This window comes from Heliangelus exortis, chromosome Z (assembly GCF_036169615.1).
Source record: "Heliangelus exortis chromosome Z, bHelExo1.hap1, whole genome shotgun sequence".
Taxonomy (NCBI): Eukaryota; Metazoa; Chordata; class Aves; order Apodiformes; family Trochilidae; genus Heliangelus; species Heliangelus exortis.
Genome location: NC_092454.1, coordinates 68743929 through 68764738, shown reverse-complemented (window position 1 = coordinate 68764738; position 20810 = coordinate 68743929).

Genomic DNA, 20810 nt, shown 5'->3' with positions numbered 1-20810 from the left:
TTTTCATCCTTCAGCAAGCCTTTCGAAATTTTGACTCAGAAACACTTCTGCTTTACTTATAAAAGAAAGCTATTATTTATAAAGGATGGGTAGAATTAAGAAGTTAAAATTTGCAGAGGGCCTTGAATTTGTGACATTTTTCAAGTATTTGAAAGCATTTAAGTACGGTAATGGTAAGATATTATTTTCTTGCTAGGCTACATACTGTGAGTTTCCTTTTTAAGTTCTTATTTCTCCCATGTCATTTCATCTGTTGTTAAAGTGTATAGTTAGTTTTAAAATTATTATCTCCCTGAGCCTATTTTAAATACACATTTCTGAGTCAGAATCTCTGTGATTACTGTCTTTTTTTAAAGGTCAGTTAGTGGACAGGAGGTTTGGGCAGCTTTAAAAAATTTGGTATAGCTTTAAAAAATTTCTACAAAAAACACCTGAAAATAGAATAGTGACTTGGAATACTCATTCTTTGCTAACTGCAGTAAATGAAAAAGCTACTTTCAGCTTCATATACATCTATAAACATTCATAAGTATCTACTAATGTCCTCAAAACTTTGATCCAGTTCATTATAGGACATCATATTTGAATTCAAATAACATTTGATTTTGATTTTTATTTTTTTTTTTTTAGCTGGACTTATATTTTAATTTTCTGGCCAAACAGTATAATGGAACTTGGTCTTGTAAAACATTATTTAGTGGATTATTAAGTTAATATTCCACAGAAAAATGGTAGCTTATTTGAGCATTTTGAAGTTGAAAGGAATGTTACTCTAAAAGATCTGAAGAACTTTCTGCACTTCAAGGAGTTGGTAAAAATGGCTTTTTGGGAGGCATCCATTTGAATTATGATTTCAACATCTAATAGAAAATCTTGAGCAATTCATGTTTTGTTTTTTTTTTTCTCAAGCCCTTCTGTCTTATTTTTTTTTTTTTTAATTGAGTAACGGTAGCTTAATCTACATCCTAATCCATGAAATGTTGACTTTATTTTGGGGAGTTTTAATTCAGAGGGGCAAATCATAATAAGAAAATACTTCAAAACCACCTTTCATTATAGATATCTCATTTTCATTTCAAGGGACATAACATACAAGTTCTGGTTAGTATGACATTAACATTCTTATAAAGAGAAAATATTCCAAAAAATTCCTTGCAGAATAGGCAATTTCATAATGCTATGTGTGTATTTCACTCCTCTTTATTTGATATGATCACTTACTGCAGCACCTTCTTTTGAAACAGAACTTACAGTGGTTTGCTGTTGCAGAGAAGCCTGATTGCTGATGCTTGGTGTTTCTTTTCCTCTCAGTCACTGCTGGTTGCTGTTCTTTAATAGCACTCACAGCCTCAGTTTGTTGGTGATGAGATTCTCCAGTGGCATCACTTCCTTTAGAAGGCAAAATTGTTTTACAGAAAGGGACCCACTTGGAAAAGTTGACCCATAAACTGATAATGGAAGTGAGTTATTCACAGACATGCATGAGATTCTGCATCAAATATTAAATCTGTGACAAAACAAATTGATGTTGGTATTAGTGTTTTGTTTTTTTTAATCTCAGGTTTCCCTGTTCTAGCTACAAAGGTAATAACAAAACCAATATGTAAACAAACGTAACTTCTGAGGGCTAGAATATTAATTACTCTACCAATATAAAAAAAGTTGGATGTTTATGTCCTCTTGCTTTCTCTAATAATACTTAGTAATCTTGAAGTTGTGAGTAAATTTCTTTTTCTGTCAGTCACAAAATATTTTCAAAACAGCATGTACTTACACAGTTTGTCTTTTAGTCTTTCTTATTGTATCAGCTTTTCCAGGTGAGAAAAAAAAAGTGACTGTGAATACAAAAAAGGTAGGTGCATCTATTTTGTAGTTCAAAGAAGCAAGACTTGGATGATCTTGCTCATTTTGAAGACTAGAAGCCATCATCTGGGCCTGCAGCAAGTTACAGCTTCAGTGTAGTCCCTGTCACATCAATAAACCAATTTCTAACCTGATTGTGAAAGCTACAGTCAAGACATGTTACTGATTTGTGGCACCCAAGTAACAAAACAAACTGCTTGAGTTCCCACTGGTTTGTTGTATGCAGAATCTTTTTTTTTTTTTTTTTTTTTTTTTTTTTTTTTTTTTTTTTTTTTTTATGGGCAAAAACAGAACATTGTGCATGCTGAACCAAGAATTCATGATTAGTCTAACTTGAGCCTTAGAAGCCTTAATCCTTTATTAGTGTTGTCAAAAAGACACTAATACTTCTACAGTTCAGATTAGAGACAGTTGAAATGATACATATAGAATCACAGAATCAGGCAGGTTAGAAAGGAGCTCTGAGACCATCAAGTCCAGCCCCTGATCCACTCCCACTGTGGTTCCCAGCCCATGGCACTGAGTGCCACATCCAGTCTCTTCTTAAAAACCTCCAGGGATGGAGAATCCACTACTTCCTGGGGCAGCCCATTCCAATGCTTGATCACCCTCCCTGTAAAGAATTTTTTCCTAATATCCAACCTAAACCTCCCTGGGCAGAGCTTAAGCCCATGGCCTCTTATCTTACTGAGAGCTGCCTGGGAGCAGAGCCCGACCCCCCTCTGGCTCCAACCTCCTCTCAGGGAGTTGTAGAGAGTGATGAGGTCTCCCCTGAGCCTCCTCTTCTCCAGCCTGAACACCCCCAGCTCCCTCAGCCTCTCCTCATAGGATCTGTGCTCCAGTCCCTTCACCAGCCCAGTTGCCTCCTTTGGACGTGCTCCAGAACCTTGATATCCTTCCTGAACTGAGGGGCCCAGAACTGGACACAGGACTCAAGCTGTGGCCTCACCAGGGCTGAGTACAGGGGCAGAATCCCTTCCCTGGACCTGCTGGCCACGCTGTTCCTGATCCAGGCCAGGAAGCCATTGGCCTTCTTTGCTACCTGGGCACACTGCTGGCTCCTGTTCAGCTTCTTGTCAATCCAGACTTCCAGGTCCCTTTCTTCCTGGCTGCTCTCAGCCACTCTGTGCCCAGCCTGGAGCTCCCCATGGGGTTGTTGTGGCCAAAGTGCAGGACCCGGCACTTGGCCTTGTTGAACCTCATCCCGTTGGAATCAGCCCAACTCTCCAACCTGTCCAGGTCCCTCTGCAGAGCCCTTCTGCCTTCCATCTCATTGATAATCCCCCACAACTTAGTGTCATCTGTGAGTTTGCTAATGGTGGACTTATCCTCTCATTTAAACCATTGATGAATATATTAAACAGAACTGGGCCCAACACTGTTCCCTGCGGGACACGACAACCACCAATTGGATCAGCACCGTTCAGCACTGCTCTCAGGTGGCCTCCAGCAGTTCCTAACCCAGCACAGAGTGCTCCGGTCTGAGCCCTGGGCTGACAGTTTTCCAGGAGAATGCTATGGGAGACGGTGTCAAAGGCTTTGCTGAAGTCCAGGCAGACTCCATCCACAGCCTTCCCTTCATCCACCAGGAGGGTCACCTGATCATAAAAGGGGAGATCAGGTTGGTCAGACAGGACCTGCCCTTCCTAAACATGTGCTGGCTGGGTCTGAGCCCTTGTCCATCCTGTAGGTGCATCTCCAGGATGATCTGCTCCATAACACTAGAGGCAATATTGGCCCACTAAAGAATGAGCTGGGAGCCCTGGTGACAGAGGATATAAAGAAGGCAGAGGTGCTGAACGCCTTCTTTGCCTCTGTCTTTACTCCTGCAGGGTTTCCGCATGAGCCCCAGACTCATTTAACCCCAGAAGTAGTCAAGATAGATGAAGAGTTTGACATAGTAGATGAGGATTGGGTTAGGGATCAGCTGAGTAATCTGGACATCCATAAGTCGATGGGTCCAGATGGAATGCATCCAAGGGTGCTGAGGGAGCTGGCGGAGGTCATTGCTAGGCCACTCTCCATCATCTTCAATAAGTCATGGGTAACAGGAGAGGTGCCTGAGGACTGGAGGATAGCAAATGTCACTCCAGTCTACAAGAAGGGCAAGAAGGAGGACCCGGGTAACTATAGACCGGTCAGCCTCACCTCCATCCCTGGAAAGGTGATGGAACAACTTGTTCTTGTCACTATCTCCAGGCATATCAAGGACATGGGGGTCATCAAGAGCAGTCAGCATGGTTTTATCAAGGGTAAATCATGTTTGACTAACCTCATAGCCTTCTATGAGGAAATTACTAGGTGGATAGATGATGGAAGAGCGGTAGATGTGGTTTACCTTGATTTCAGTAAAGCATTTGACACCGTCTCTCACAGCATCCTTGTAGATAAGTTGATCAAGTATGGGTTTGGTGATCAGGTAGTGAGGTGGATCAGGAACTGGTTGAAAGGAAGGAGTCAGAGAGTTGTAGTCAATGGGGCAGAATCTGGTTGGAGGGGCGTGACTAGTGGAGTCCCTCAGGGGTCAGTACTGGGACCGGTGTTGTTCAATATATTCATCAACGACTTGGATGAGGGTATAGAATGTACCCTCAGCAAGTTTGCTGATGACACTAAGCTGGGAGGAGTGGCTGACACACCAGAAGACTGTGCTGCCATTCAGAGAGACTTAGACAGGCTGGAGAGTTGGGCAGAGAGGAACAAGATGAAATTCAACAAGGGGAAGTGTAAAGTTTTGCATTTGGGGAAGAACAACACGATGTCCCAGTATAGGTTGGGGGCTGACCTGCTGGAGAGCAGTGTAGGTGAAAGAGACCTGGGGGTCCTGGTAGACAAGAGGATGACCATGAGCCAGCAATGTGCCCTTGTGGCCAAGAAGGCCAATGGCATCCTGGGGTGCATTAGAAAGGGTGTGGTTAGTAGGTCAAGAGAGGTTCTCCTCCCCCTCTATTCTGCATTGGTGAGGCCACACCTGGAGTATTGTGTCCAGTTCTGGGCCCCTCAGTTCAAGAAGGACAGGGAAGTGCTTGAAAGAGTCCAGCGCAGAGCTACTAAGATGATTAAGGGAGTGGAGCATCTCCCTTATGAGGAAAGGCTGAGGGAGCTGGGTCTCTTTAGTTTGGAGAAAAGGAGACTGAGGGGTGACCTCATCAATGTTTTCAAATATGTAAGGGGTGAGTGTCAGGGAGATGGAGTTAGGCTTTTCTCTATGGTGACCAGTGATAGGACAAGGGGTAATGGGTGCAAGTTGGAGCATAGGAGGTTCAAGTTGAATATCAGAAAGAATTTTTTTACTGTAAGGGTGACGGAGCCCTGGAACAGGCTGCCCAGGGGGGTTGTGGAGTCTCCTTCACTGGAGACATTCAAAACCCGCCTGGACACGTTCCTAGGCGATGGACTCTAGGGGGCCCTGCTCTGGCAGGGGGGGTTGGACTAGATGATCTTTCGAGGTCCCTTCCAACCCCTAGGATTCTATGATTCTATGATTCTATGATAACCCTGCCAGGCACTGAGGTCAGGCTGACAGGCCTGGAGTTTTCTGGTTCTTTCATCCCCTTTTGTGGACTGGTGTGACATTCCCCAACTTCCAACCATCTGAGACCTCCCCAGTGAGCCAGGACTGTTGGTAAATGATGGAGAGGGGCTTGGAGAGCTCTTCCCCAGCTCCCTCATCACCCTGGGGTGGATCCCATCTGGTCCCATAGACTTGTGAGGATCCAAGGGGCTTAGCGGGTCACAAAAAGTTCCCTCCAGGATTACAGGGGGACCACTCAGCTTCTTATTTCTCTCTATGAGCCCCAGAAAACAGCTGTCCTCAGGCACCCTATATTACTGTTGAAAACTGAGGTAAAGAAAGTATTAAATATCTCAGCCTTTACCTCATCTTTGATAACCCTGTCCCCGCCATGTCCAACAAAGAATGGAGGTTTTCTTTGCCATATAGAAATGTTCCAGTGTCTATCCCTTCTCATCTGGTGCTATAGGGACCTCTGGGACCTTTGGCAGATGGCCTCTGCCTGCTGGGGAGGGAGAGAAGTCTTCATCATCCTTCCCAGAGGCATTTTGTTTTCTTTGCCAGCATTCTCAACACCTTTTGCTTTCATCACAGATTTGCAGTCTCACACTATATCCCAAGAGGTCAGAATAAACTGAGGAGCTTCATAAGTAGTATTAGTGAAAAGATCATTTCTGCTTCTACCTTTGTGTAGTACTCTCTTCCCTTCTATTCCTAGACCTACTCATGTAACACTCATGTGTTAAGCTAAATGAGAGAAATGAAAGGTAAAAGTAAAGTAGCTGGTTCAAAATGTTGCAGGGTTACATCAAGCTTCATCATCTTCTTTTGAAGGGCGTGGAGAGAAGATAACAAAGACCTTCAGCAGCCAGGGAAGAAAGCATTTTAAAACCCCTAACACAACCCACAATTAAATATAGCAAATAAGGAAGGTATGTCTGTGGAGGCAGAGAAGTACAGTACAATCCATGGAACTAAGTGACTGAATTCTAAATATCCTCTGCTAGTTTGGAGACAATATCATGAAAAATGGTTCTCCACCTCAAAAGCCCCCCAAATATGAATGTTTCCCTCAAGCCATTTTCCCTAAACTTCGGGAGAATGGAGCAAGATAATTCTTTCCAACACCTGCCCAAAGGTAACAAGAAGACTGTGCAATAAGTCAGATTTGGACATAAAAATGAAAGTTAACAGCTTACTGAGTTAGATCCTAAGTGTGAAACTGCCAGGCTTGGGGTCATCTCAGTGTTTCTTTGCTTAGAAACCCTATTTATTTCTAGCCAAGCTTTCATTAAAATGATAATTCACTGATTATGTAGAAAAAACATGATGTATACATGAGTGATTTTCATGAGTGGGAAAAGAATTAAGCTAAGACCTTCCAATAATTTTTTATTATTATTTATTTATTTTCCATATTTGAAGCTACATAGCAAAGGCTCAAGACATTTCTATATGTTATTCTGCAGGCTTTCCTTGACTTCAGTAATTTAACACTGCAATCAATATTTTTCTGAAGGTGCAGTAAATATTCAAGTGTTGATGTTGGCTCCTTATGGTGACCCTCACACCTCGAGGGTGTGAGGTCACTTGTACAGTCAGTACAAGTTTAATGTGGGAACAAAAAATATTGACAGGTACTGTCATATATTGCTCAAGGTCAACACTGTTAACTATTAACAGTAAACCTAATATTGCTTCAGGTGAAATGCTTCTCAAAAGAAAAGATTCAACCTCCAGAGGCTGTTATTGTTATGGCTTACATTGCATTTAACAAAAGCTACATTTAGAGCATTTTGACAGAAATCACATCTGTCTTCCAATTCCCTGAACACATCTGGATGCTAGAAATCCTCAAGTAGTGACTGCTTGCTTGGAAAAAAATCAAGAATGAAGTGAATACTTACGTCAATTATGATATTTAATAATTTTGTAGTATGTATTCCACTTTCTAGATGCCACACGAATACCTATATAACAGTACAAGGAAACTTCCAATGTATGTGAGATCACAGAATCACAGAATTATTGAGGCTGGAAAGGACCTCTGAGATCATCAAGTCCAGCCTGTGACCTAACACTACCACATTGGCTGGATCTACTTATATTTTTCTCCAAATGGGAAACAGACTTTTTTTTCATTTCAAAGTCTTTTGAAAATATAGAACAACAAATGTACATCACACTAATATAGATAAAAATGTATAAAAGGTTTGATTCTCTGATTCATATTTTCCCTGGCATGGGAGTTACTAGTTGTTTTAATTGGAGTTTGCATGCAGTGATCTAACTAATTTGTACTATACTAACTCCTTTCTTTAAAAAAAGTATAGCTTTAGTAATGGGGTGTCTAGCTGAAGAGAAGGCCACTTTTAGTGATCTCTGGTAAATGGATTGATATCTAAAAGGTAAGTGTGAAGTGTATTTATTTAGAAGTCTTCTTTGAACATTACCAGGTGTAACAAAATCTTGTACCTAATGGGAAAAGCTGTGATTTTTTCTACAAAATGGGAATCAGATTTATCTTTACTTGCAAATGTCCAGCTTTGAGAGGACCAGGATGAGAAAAAACCTGCCTGGGATACCACTGCACTAACCTAAGACAGAAAATGTTTAGGTTTAAGACATCTCTTATTCCACAATAGTCAGAACTAATATCCCAAAGTGATGGAAACAAGCCATTGCAAGGTGTCTGCAAAGTCGACTTCTTTTACCGCTTCACAGAGGTACTGCACAGTCAGCACTTCATGGGGCTACCACTCTAGTTGACTCAAGTGTGGGGAAGAATTTTATTTAAGGCTAATTTAGGTTTCTACCACTGTCTTTGATCTGCATCAGAAGAAATGCTGATTGGATATCCTCGTATAAACAACATTGGTTTTTTTAAGGACTGCAGTGGGACTGTGTGGGTAGGATACCAACAGAGTGCAAAATAGAGCCCCGAAATGAGTGCTTTAGAGAAGAGACAAGGAATAAAAAAAAAGAAAATGTTCATAAGCTGTGTATCACTCAGTGCTCTGCCCCCTCCTGTTCATTCTATTGATGGACTTTGGTTGGCACAAAGCTTCCAAAGTTATTTCCTCAAAAAAGGTACTTTTTATTTTCATTATATTGTTTTATTTTCAATATAATGAAGACTTTTCTAAAAATGTCAAAGATTAGCTCTTTTTTAACATTCTGGAACTAATACTGCTTGTCTTTGATTAATAAATGAAAAATGTCTCAGGAAAATCTATATTCAATACAATACTTTCTGGTAAAGAAAAAATATAGATAGAAAACTATTAGATAGATGCTTAGATAATGTTATCAGCCTTGGGACAAAACCAGAATTCAGTTTATTTTTCTAAAAGCAACTTAAGTGATTAATTGTAACTTCAGTGGTATGCAAATTTACGGTACATTTTCTGCACTTTTGTGTTTATTGTTAGTTGGTGTATCTTCATGATAACACTACTGAGGATCTCAGATCTGACGGACAGCAAATGGATCTGGACTGGTAAATTCCAATGCAAATTGTTGATGAGATTTCCAATGAGAGCCCCAACCTTACTTGAGTATTATCCTGAAAACAGTTTTTAAAAAAATCTCTGTGCATGAGAGCTGGAGGTCAGCATAACTTTGTTGATCTGTAAGCCAAAAGAAATGAGGGATAATCAAAATCCAGCTTGCTGGTATTACAAACCAGGCAAGGACAAAGACATACATATAGCCCAGTTCCTCTGAGAATTTAATCATGCCACAGTTTAGATGAGCTATACCAGGAAAATACTGTGCTGCTCCTCAAGTCTTCAGGAGAAGCTGAAATCTGATCTTTCTCCCTAACTACAGGGAGCCCATTTTCTTTATATTAAAAAAAAAAAAAAAAAAAAAAAAAAAAAAAGGAATAACATTCTCCCAGCTAATAAAATTCATAGAGTTCACATAGCTCAATCTTGTGATTACTCTGTCATAAACGCCTTTTAAAACCCTAAGAGGCTGCTTTCAGGTCTTTTTTTTTTAAAAAAAAAAAAAAAAAAAAGAATTTAGAGGATCAGTAACATTTTTTATTTTTATTTAGATACCTTATTCTGTCCCTTCCTTAGATATTGTCTCCCAATAAACAGCTCCGAAACTTCTTAATCTTTGATGAACTTAATTACTTTGAATCTTTTTGAACCCTTTTATAGAAATTTATGAAATATAAAGACTATGTAAAATTGGTTTCATAAAGCATCACACACAGTTCAGTGTCAGGGACCTACAAACAATTCTCATGAAAAAAATAATTACATGGAAGTGAATACTAGCAGAACAAGAAATATAATCTACAGAGTTATTTTGAAGTGAGATACTTTGAAGATCAAAGAGCTATGCTTTTACATCTTTTAATGTAGGAAGCAAAAAAAAAAAAAAAAAATTAATTCTAAACTCTTATTTCTTAGTTATAGTGCATAGCTAAGCCTGTGAAGAAATTGGTTTTATTTTTCTTTAGAAAAGTGCTTAATAAAATGTAATTTAAAAGTCATTTCCTTTGGAAAAGATATTAGCATAGGAAAATGTCAGCTGATACCTGAGTGCACTTAACCTGTGAAATCACGTCTGTCTGTCATGTCAGATCTATCTTGTTCATTAGGTAATACTGCTAAAATATAGCAGTATTTTATATATGCAGTATATAAATATACAGTATTTTAATATACAGTACTTAAATGGACAGTACTGTATAATGCAGTCACAAGCTGTGTTTCATGTTCATTTTACCAGGTACCAATATTAAAGCAGCCCATGTCACTAAATAAGATGAGTGTTTTGTTGTGATATCAACATGCACAGATGGCAGTTACTGCTGATTTTTAAACCACTGCTTAACCAATCTTAACTGACTTATCTAAACTCTCTTTTTTCCTACACTTCACCCCAGGCCTTGTGGAGGGATACAAGTTTCTCCAGACCATAAGACAAGATAATTATTTCACTATTCAGGTCAGGTCAGAGAGCTTGCCAGCTTTCCCTAGTTGGTTATCAGTATTTCTGTCTCAGAATAAGCCAGCTGAGACAGGCAGAGACTACAGCAGCCCACTCATCACTGCACATTATAGGTGTTTTGCACAAGCAGCCTCCATCCCAGGACTGGAGATGGTTTAATGTGTTATTCATTATGCAAAAAAAGCATGAGATTTCCATTTTTTTTATGGGGGGAAATGATGTAATAATTGATCATATTAATAGCCTTTCACTGCACAGAGAGAAGATTCCAGGATATATAATAGATGTGGATGGTTCCCTTCTCCAGGTGACACTGTGAGACATCAGGAAATGGGGACCTGACAAAAGGTGAAGAAGAATATTTGCAGAGGAAGCTCAAAAGAAATTGAAGTTCCCATCCCCTTCAACTGGATTAACATCAGAGAGGATTACACTGCCAAGTCACTTTTATTATTGCTGGTATTACCACAAAGGTACAGATCTCTTGAGAGGTGAGTTCCCTTACTTTGTGATTATAGTTGGAATAATATAGTCATGCCCCCCTACAGGTAGATGAATCTACCCAGGATGTGGATTTGGCAGCCATCAGTGGCTGTCTAGAGAAGACAAGTAGCTACTCTATACTTTCAAGAGGAGTTATTTGCATTTGGTCAGAAGATGAGCTGGATAAATTGAGGATGCTCATTCTGGATCTTTGAAACACATCACTTCATTATGACATTGCATTACACCAATTAATGGTTTGTTCATCTGCTTCCTTTTTAATTATTAGTGAAAGAGACAAACACCACTGCCAAGTGGTAACTACCTAATTTCCCAATTGTGTTCATTATTTTAATGATTATTGAAAATTTATGTATGCTGCGCACAAGGAATATGACTTAAAACGCAATATTTATTTTTAAAAATAAATTTTACATATAGTGAAATCTTTTCCTACAGCATTGACAAGTCGCTAAAAATCCTTAATGGCAAGTAGAAGAAGTTCAAGATATCAATCAGATACACAGAAAGAGGATTCCATGAACAAAACAATTTACACCGGTCAAGAAGCTATCCTGTTTAGAGGAAGATGCAAAACCTGCTATGCATGGTTTTGAAAAATGTGTATGTAAACATTGGTTGTTACATAGCAATGTACATCAGTCACAAAAATCTGTTGAAAGAATGAAATATTGAGTATGAGTAGGATAATATTTAATTTTTTTTTTTTTATGGTAATAAAAAAATAGTAAATACGATGTTTCAGGTTCACTGATGGGGATGGAAAGCAGACAGAATCCAAACAGGAGAAGTAAAATATTCTGTTGTTTTGCCACCTCTTATCTGGCAAAACATAAATTTCTCTGCATTGTGGGAGCACACAAAAGTTGGCACATATCTGCACAGAACTCCATTTTTTTCATATTAACATTTGCAGTAATGTGCAGGAATAAGTAACAAAATTAATGTGTTATTAAATCATCTGGCTGAATGAACATAATCTGACACAATATACTGAGGTGAACAGTAAGGATGAATATGGGATGGATACTATGAAAACAATATTCTACCAGGAAAGGAGTGGCTTATTGACTTAGAAAATGGTTTAACCCAATCAAAATTTTTAAAAGTGGTGCCTCAGTCATGGCACAGGTAGAAGTTATAACTGGAATTTAGAGAGGGTGATTACTGACATCCAGACTTTAGTCATTTGCCTTATGCTATCCAATTTGATTTTGCTACTGTATCTTGGAGGTCTTGTTTCATCTTCAGTAATTTTTCTTTTGCTAAAGTTTCCCTTTTCATTTAGCTTTTATGTGCCTAGCTATTTACAGTACACGGGTAAAGAAGACCACAAACTAGAGTGAAAACACAATACATGATGTGTGAGCAGTTGAGCAATTAGACTACCATATTATGATGTTAGCTGGTACAGAAATATTCAAACATAAGACACTGCCTTGCTTTGAAAGACTTGCTACATGATGGACACATAAAATGCTTATAAAAGCATGGATTGAAAATTCAAATGCTTACCTCTACTTATGGTAATTACCCAGTAGGAGAGCCATGTTCCTATATGAATTTTAGCTTTCCCTTAGTGCTTGTCAAGAAATTATTTTTGCATTATTGGAGGCATTTAAGTTGAACAATACTTTTCACGAAGGAGAAATTTGTTTTTAGTTTTCCTTTGTGGAGCACTTACTACTTCTTACTGTGAACCTTTGATCTCCCCCCCAGCTTCTCCTAATTACTACGCCAGATAGAACAAACCAATTTGTTTTGTTGCAAGCTCTGTGTGATTATCTTCCATGGGCATGCATGTGAACACAGCCAAGCTACACAAAGGCTGATAAATGAGCCATTTATTTGATACAGTAATAATCAGATTTATCAAAGGTCTGTGCATTGGCTGCGTTACAGATATATTAATCAGAAAGCTTGAGCTGAACTTCCTCAAGGTGATAACTTGCTAGGTCCTTTCTGAAAGCCTATTTTATTTGGTGTGTAAAATACTTTGATAATTGTCACCTCTTTTGAACAACATTTAAGCCACCCTGGGTTATTTTTTTAGGCAGCACTCAGGTATTGTTTAATCTTTTCCAACTGAGTGGTTTTCTCAGTATGGATGAAACTTATTTGGTGCCCTTGTCAACACTTGGCCTCTTAGCCTTCTGCTTTAAAAACAAATGAGAAATTAACATAGAATTTGGTAGGAGGTATGTGCTTGCATGAATGTTGCCTTAGCAGCTTGTTTTTGATGATCAGAAAATCTTCTCTTGTGCTCAGAATGTTTAGACAATCAGTATCAGTGTTTCCCCAGTTGGTGCCCTGATATTTTTTTTCTTTCTGCTTCTTTCTAAATGTCATAAAGGAGCCTGTGCATCTCACTCAAAACTGTGGATTCACCTGTGGCACCAGGTCTTGAAGGGGCTCCTAGAAGACTCTTGCAGCTCCAAATGAACACCTTAACTGTCTCTCCAGCCATCTTCCTTCTCTTCTTTAATTTTGGGAATTTTGAACATTTTTCTGCTTCTGATGGCTTAAGTGGAAGAAAGATTTTGATAGATCTTAACCCTTGTGGAGTAGAAAAACCTTGTATTTTTTTCTTTTGTGAAAGGGTTGATAATTTATAAGCTTGTAATTAAAGATATGCATCAATTCAAAGGCTCACCCTAATTATCCCTGCTGTTGTCCCACAGAGTTTATTTTCTCACATTCAGTAAAACTGGCCTGGAAATAGGTTATAAACTGAATGCCTTGTGGTATATCTGGGGGAAAAAATCAGATTTTATACATTGGGATGTCTTTCTTGTTTCGGTGACATTGAAACTAACATGTGATAGATATAGGGCCACCCTTACATTTTTCAAACAGAAAATAAACTAGCTTACTTAGTGCTCTGCCTGTAATACTTGCATTTTTTGCCTCTAAAATACAGTCATACTCTTCATTCCAGTGATGGGTTCCAAATACCAACAATGAATATGAAAATATGACTTGATGTTGCAATGAGAGAACAGTATTAATGTCTCCCTGGTTTTATGGGCTGTGTATCTTGCTAGCTCATTTTGCTGCATAGATGGAAGAGCTGAAAAAGCAGATTTCTTTCTGAAAAATTTCACGCTTCATCACTTATATACAGAGCTCTTTAGTATGACACAACTCTAATTTAATGCCTCTAACATGATACATACGAAGGAATAATACATGAAGCTTAATTTATTAGGTGAAATGCTAAGTTAAATAGACAAATATTTTTTTCAGTAAGTATCTTTGGCTTCTATTTCACAAAAGCAACATTGTATTTGTAAATTCATATGGATGCTTTTTTTATGTAGTCATCAGACAGTAAACTTTGACCAAGCATAAAGGTTAACTTCTAACCTTGAAACAAACGGGCAATTGCAAGTGAAGTACATTTCATAATCATATGATATCATGTAATTCAGAAGATAGCTTAAGAAAATAAATTTGTGGCTTTTAAAGACCTTATGGAACCAGAATATAAATAAATAGTAGCCAGGAATATTTCTTCAAGAGCAAACTAGAGCCTAATGAACAAGTTTAGGATATGAGGTATGTTAGCCTAAAACAGTGTCTAAAAACTACATTTCCAGCTGCACTCTAACATGCTAATGCTGATTAGAAAAATTCTTTCTAAAATCAATTTTCTGGTTCTACTTATGTGCAGTTGTTCCCCTGCTTCAGTACTGTCTATGCTCAGCTCCTATAAAATGAGAAGCATATTTATATAGGAACTTCCTTTAATTTTTAATATGTAGATTTTAATCTAATTAGTTATATCATTTTATACCTTAATCTTGACTTTGCAGACTGCCAAACTGAAGCACAGAAGATAAAAGTATTGCTCAGCTCACCTGGAGAAACAGTGGCATAACATAACACACAGCACTTCTATATTATGCCTTTACTTATTCTTGTCTGCTGCATTATTCTACTAATAAGAGAATTTCTATCCCTTGCTCACAAATTAGGTACAATAATTTGACTATTTCCACCATGGGCTACATGGTGGAATATATGTCTGAGCTTAGAGGTGACAACTGTAGTTCTGAAGCTACGAATTGTAGTTAATGAACACTATATTTTCCTCTGCATGGAACTTGTTTAAATGCAGTGTTATTAATAGTCTGTATGAGTGTATTTGAAATTCAAAGTGTATATTTGAACCCACTCTCAAAATAGTTGGGTAGAAATTAGTAAGGTTGTATAGGATTATGTGTGAATATTAAATGTCTCTTCAGTATTCTGAAAGATTAACTGTGAAAGACATTGATAGATTGCCCTTGAAGTCTGAAAGCTGAAAATATAAATGTGCTCTGGAACTATTATTGAGCTTTTCAATGGATTTTCATAGATTAGCAGGAACAATGAAGCTTTTGGCCTGGATAATTTCTGACTTTGTTGTGCCTTTCCCTGCTAAACCACAGAGTAATGGCACCATCTATACAAAGACCATATGTTTTTGTCTGGCATACATAAATTTTATTGAATATTTGCAAAAAGAAAGCACAGAAATATAAGTGAAGTTCTCTTAGATGAACTTTTTTTTTTTTTTTTTTTTTTTTTTTAATGAACTCTTTTTTTTTTTTTTTCTGGTCAGTTTCAGTTATTGGTCTTCATGCACTGACCCGAAAGAAGTTTGGGTGACCCTTTCTGTCAGCTGGTGAAAGTTAGCCATGTAATGAGCTATAGTACTAGACTGTCAGAGAGAAAGGGGAACCTTTGCCACAGTATTTTTGAAAAACTTATGCTTCTAGTTAACACAGGAATTGTCATTGTTTTCAAACTTGCCTGGGTGACCTCCTGGGCTTCCTCCTAGCCCTGTTACCCTACAATCATAAGGTTTCTACAGTATTTCTCTCTCTTAGTGAATGAAACCACCTCTGCTAGCCCCCTCAAAGAGCTTCATGATGCTACCCCTTCCTTGCTGCTGGCTTGAGGCACAACTTTCCATAAACTCAGAAGATACAGTGCTCCCTTGTCATCACAACTATTTGTGCCACCACCAGATGGCCAATATATCCTGCCTGCACCATCCCAACAAGCAGCACATGCTGTCCTGTGTCTTCAGTAGCCCTGAGGCTGGAGGTGTACCCACAAAGATACAACAGAATAAGTGATTTTCTGCCTTCATCAGAAATTTTTTAAATCCCACTGCTTTTTCTCCAAAGCTTGAAAATCTCACAGTAGAATAAACACAAAGGAGTGAAGCCATTAGAGGACAGTTTTCAAACTTAACATGTAATTAATTTTACAAGAAATCCAAGTATTGGCCAACAGATTGTATTGCTTATCTGATGAGCTATGAGGCTGAATACAAAATAATGTTATTTCTTAGCCCTCAGTTATATATGAAAAGTTTATTTTATTCAGCAGTGTCCTTCAAATAACCCTACATGTAATCACAGGGAATTGTCCTCAGTGATCACACCTTAATCTTTCAATTATTTTAACTGTGATAAGCTTCTGCATTGTAAAGTTCTTGAAGTACTTAGTATTGTATTATTCAAGTAACTGCACTTAAATCATAAAATGGTCAACTTTAACCTCGATATTTAGAGATGTTCAGAGTGAGAATTAAGAATGAAGGGTGATAAAAGTAATCATTTGTGCAAGCCCCCAGAAATATGCTTGCATTTTCATTTTCTTTTTGAAATACCTTATTTCATTTTGGTTTTGTAAACCAGACACCAGCAAGCCTGAGCATCTGAAATAGACTGTAAAATATGCATGCATGCATTTAAATAAATAATAGTAGCACTGAAATAAAACTGCATTCATGCAAAATAGGTTTTAAGGTACAGAGTGCTCCTAGTTTGTATGAAACAGTGTTTGTATTGTTTGAATAGTATTTTTGCATATGTAGATCTAAGACCAGGCTACGAACATGGCTTCAAAACCAAGTACTCTCACCACTCCTAAACCCTTTTGTTCTTCTGAGATAGTGAGACAGCTCCAGACGTAAAGATATTTCAAGACGTTCAATATGGCCTGGACTTAATGAATCCAGGGAAAACCCTGTAAAGTCATGACTCTCGACTCAAGTCTATGCAAGTGAATGAGAAGTCATAATCATTGGTGTGATTTCTGTCTGTCTACAAGGAAGAACATGGGAGCTGAAGCCTTGCTAGTTAAAAAGGTGGAAACAAATAAAGATCACTCCGCTGGGTTGATGCAGCTGTTGGGACAGCTGAAAATAAAGTAAAACTGGCAAAGATCCAGAGAAAAAGAAGCACTGGTATGATAAGTTTAAAAAACCTTAGGAAGGGAGAGCTGAGAAAGGAGGAAGGAGGGCCCATTGCAAGATGCAGCAGAAGTAAATCTTTCCCTTCCTGGATATTATCCTTGAAGGCAGAAATTTGATAAGAAATTGCACTGAGGATGGTGAGAATACTGCTGTTTTATGTAACAGTTAGAGTTAGTCACTATATGTACTAAGAAAAGTATTGTTTCATACTTACAATAATAATTTCAAGTCTCTGATCCTAATAGAAGATACCTCCTTTCTTTAATTTGGCCTCCTAGAAAAAGCTTTGAGAGCTTTTCTAAGATTTGACTGTATGGAAAGTAATGACAAAATTTAATTAATTAATTCTTAAATTCTTTAAATTCTTAAATGAATTCTTAATTTGAAGAACAGAAATACATAAATGACGTAATGAAATCAAGAGATATGTGAGACCTTTTTTTAACTGCTTTGATGGACTGATATTCTTTGTCTGATGTTGCTGTTGACCTGGCCATTCAAATTATTCTATCTTATGTAGAGGGATGAAAATGGGAGAAAATGGGAGAAAATGCTAAATTTGTGTGCATATCCTAACCTTCTGTATAGATATTTAAAAATGAAATAACTTGAATATTCACATCATGTTATAAACTATGCTATTATTAATATTATTTTAATGTTTTCTAAGGCCATTCAAGAGCTCCTGGTGTTATAATTGTCCTTATATCCTGACAGTATCGAATTTGCTAAATGGCTGGCATTGTTTGTTCAGCCATGTAAGACAATAAAGCACTTAATTCACTTTTTATGGCCTTCCCATTTGAATCTTGCTGAAATTCAAGATGTTGATTTATTTCAACAGTAAGGTTGTTTATATCCCTGGCTCTTGTTACTTGTTCTCTCTGTCTACAGTTTGTTATTATAGTCATTAAAATCTGTACCATGAACTTGTACTAAATAGATTTAGAAACAGAATGTTGTGTACAGCCTCAGTATAACTTGCCAGTGAAGAGACAAAGAAACTGGCAATAATGGTCTGATTTTTCACCCCGGGGCCTCTTCTTATATATGTATAAATGATAAATCCACACTTTGACCTGATAAGCTTATTGGGTGCATACTCTGATTGTGAGTGAAGAGGGTGGATATACTGAGACAATGCAGCTCCTATTTATGCAAAATTGCTCATAGTCAGCGAGATAATTTCTGAATACAGAAAGGATCAGGATAAAACAAAAAAAAGAACAAAAAACCAAACTGAGTTGAAGTTACAATCTTGCAAACACTATGTTTTCACTTAAATAATATTCTGTCCTTCCTTTTTCTTAATATTTAAGTTAATACAAGATATCCACCTGGAAAATTATAATGAAGTATTAACATTCATTTGTTTAAATTATTTATTGCCCAAAGACAAAAGACAACTGGTTTTTTTTTGTCTTTTGTTTGTTTTTTCAATTTCCTCTTGAACCTTTCTGAGTTTAAGTTAATAGAATGGTGAATAGGTTAATGTGCAACCTAGCAGGGAAATATGTAGCTTACACACCTTCTGTAATTAATAACAACATCTCTTCTATTTTGAAATTTCCCTCTTAATTCCTTCATCAGTATAAGCTTAATACAAACCCAAGACAAATAAAATTACAAAAAGACAAACAGATATTAAGATATTAAGACTGATAAATTATCTTTTCTTGTTTATATTTTTATCTGAATTGATATATTTTTTATTCAGAATGCTCCAATATTAATTTTTCTGTTCTCTAACAGGCACTTTCTCTTACATTCCTTTCCAGCTGGGAGTCTGGTGATGCCTGAACAGGTTCTTTTAGATAGTCAGACCAAGGAAGGTTTATTATTTTACTGGCCAATTTACTTACATGGAAATATTTAACACTGTATGGACTTTGGTTTAGCAGAGCAATGCAGCAATGCATTGAAATCACAGCCCAAGCACGGCATAGCAATTGCGGTCACAATACCAATATGATTTCCTTTACCAGTCGTTGTATGCTCATCACCATGACATTGGATGGCCCCAGTCACTAGGACAAAACAGTCTGAAGTCAGAGCAAGCCCCTTGCTTTCTTAATTTTACTGACTGACTGATTCTTATACTCTACCTTGAGCCTAGCTACGTTTACACTGTCCCCATGACAGGTCTGGGTGACTTACGATGATAATGATGTGTCCTGACTAAGGACATTGACACAACCAGCTGATATACTGAACATTTATAACCATTTATCATAGAATCATAGAATCATAGAATTGGCTGGGTTGGAAGGGACCTCAGAGATCATCAAGTCCAACCCTTGACCCACCGTTCCGGTTGCTAGACCATGGCACTGAGTGCCACATCCAGTCTCTTTTTAAATATCTCCAGGGACGGAGAGTCCACCACTTCCCTGGGCAGCCCATTCCAATGCTTGATCACCCTCTCTGTATAGGAATTCTTTCTAATATCTAACCTAAACTTCCCCTGGCACAATTTAAGACCATGCCCTCTTGTCTTGTTGAAAGTCGTCTGGGAAAAGAGACCAACCCCTACTTGGCTACAACCTCCTTTCAGGTAAAAAAACACAAGACACCCTTGGATCCCCTTCATGTTAAATTCAGCTTCTTTTACAACAGCTCTTCTAAACTTCATGAGCACATCACCCTTGTTTGTCTTCTCTGAGGTTCTTCTGCTGCATGGGTTTGCTAACCAGTTACACCAGTTACACTCAGATGAAAGAAACAACTGCAGAAATGGTCTCTCACAAAGGACTCAAGTCAGAAAGCATCAGACATCAAGCATGATTATTTGCTTTATAAGATTCAGGATTTCAGAATGCCACCAGCTTTTTTCCCCACCTCATAACAAAATTAACAGCTTTATTACAAGGGATGATGAATATGCGTCTCTCTGATGTTGTTTATTACTTGCTGATGGCAGTTTGAAGGAATACCTCCTGCTTACTCCCACAGATGAAATTGCTTGTCAAGAATAATAGGGTATGATAACAGAAGTCTTACTGGGAAAAAAAAAAAAAAAAAAAGGAAAAAACTAAATTCTAAATTATGCCACAAGTTTTTGATATCAAGCTAGTTATTAGACAGTGTCATGACTTTACACAGTCATATGCACTGAGCTACAGACTTTAATTCTGTTTAATAGGACTTCACTATGATTACTGGGGGTATTAGAACAAATAATATCCATTACTAACATTTTCAGCTTACACTTCCATTTCATCTTTCATCCCTATTACAGAATAGGCTGGCAAAATAATTCATACAGTAACCTCATTTTGTTGGCCTTTGTTCTTTATTCATGTAAGCATTAATTACAATGGACTGATTTCTGCTTATATTATACCCTTCTTTTTAATAGCCTGATGTATTAGGCATGTTTCTTCTGAAATTTTCTTTTTTTTTAAAAAGAACATGCAAAATATTGCTAGAACTGTCATCATTTTGATACAATTTGGATACTACAATTTTTTAAATAGGCATTGAAATACATATGCTTTCTTACTTATAATAAAATTTAAGGTATATCTACAAAATACTGACGTAACTCAAGTATATATTAGGACATTTCATTGATGGTACTTCTTCTTATCCTTCCCTCCATTAGCCTTCATCTTCTTAATTCCTAAATTATGTTTCTTACAATTGTTGCACTTTACAGAGCCTTAATGTGATCACTCAAACATGAGAATCAATGTTTTCAAATTTCTG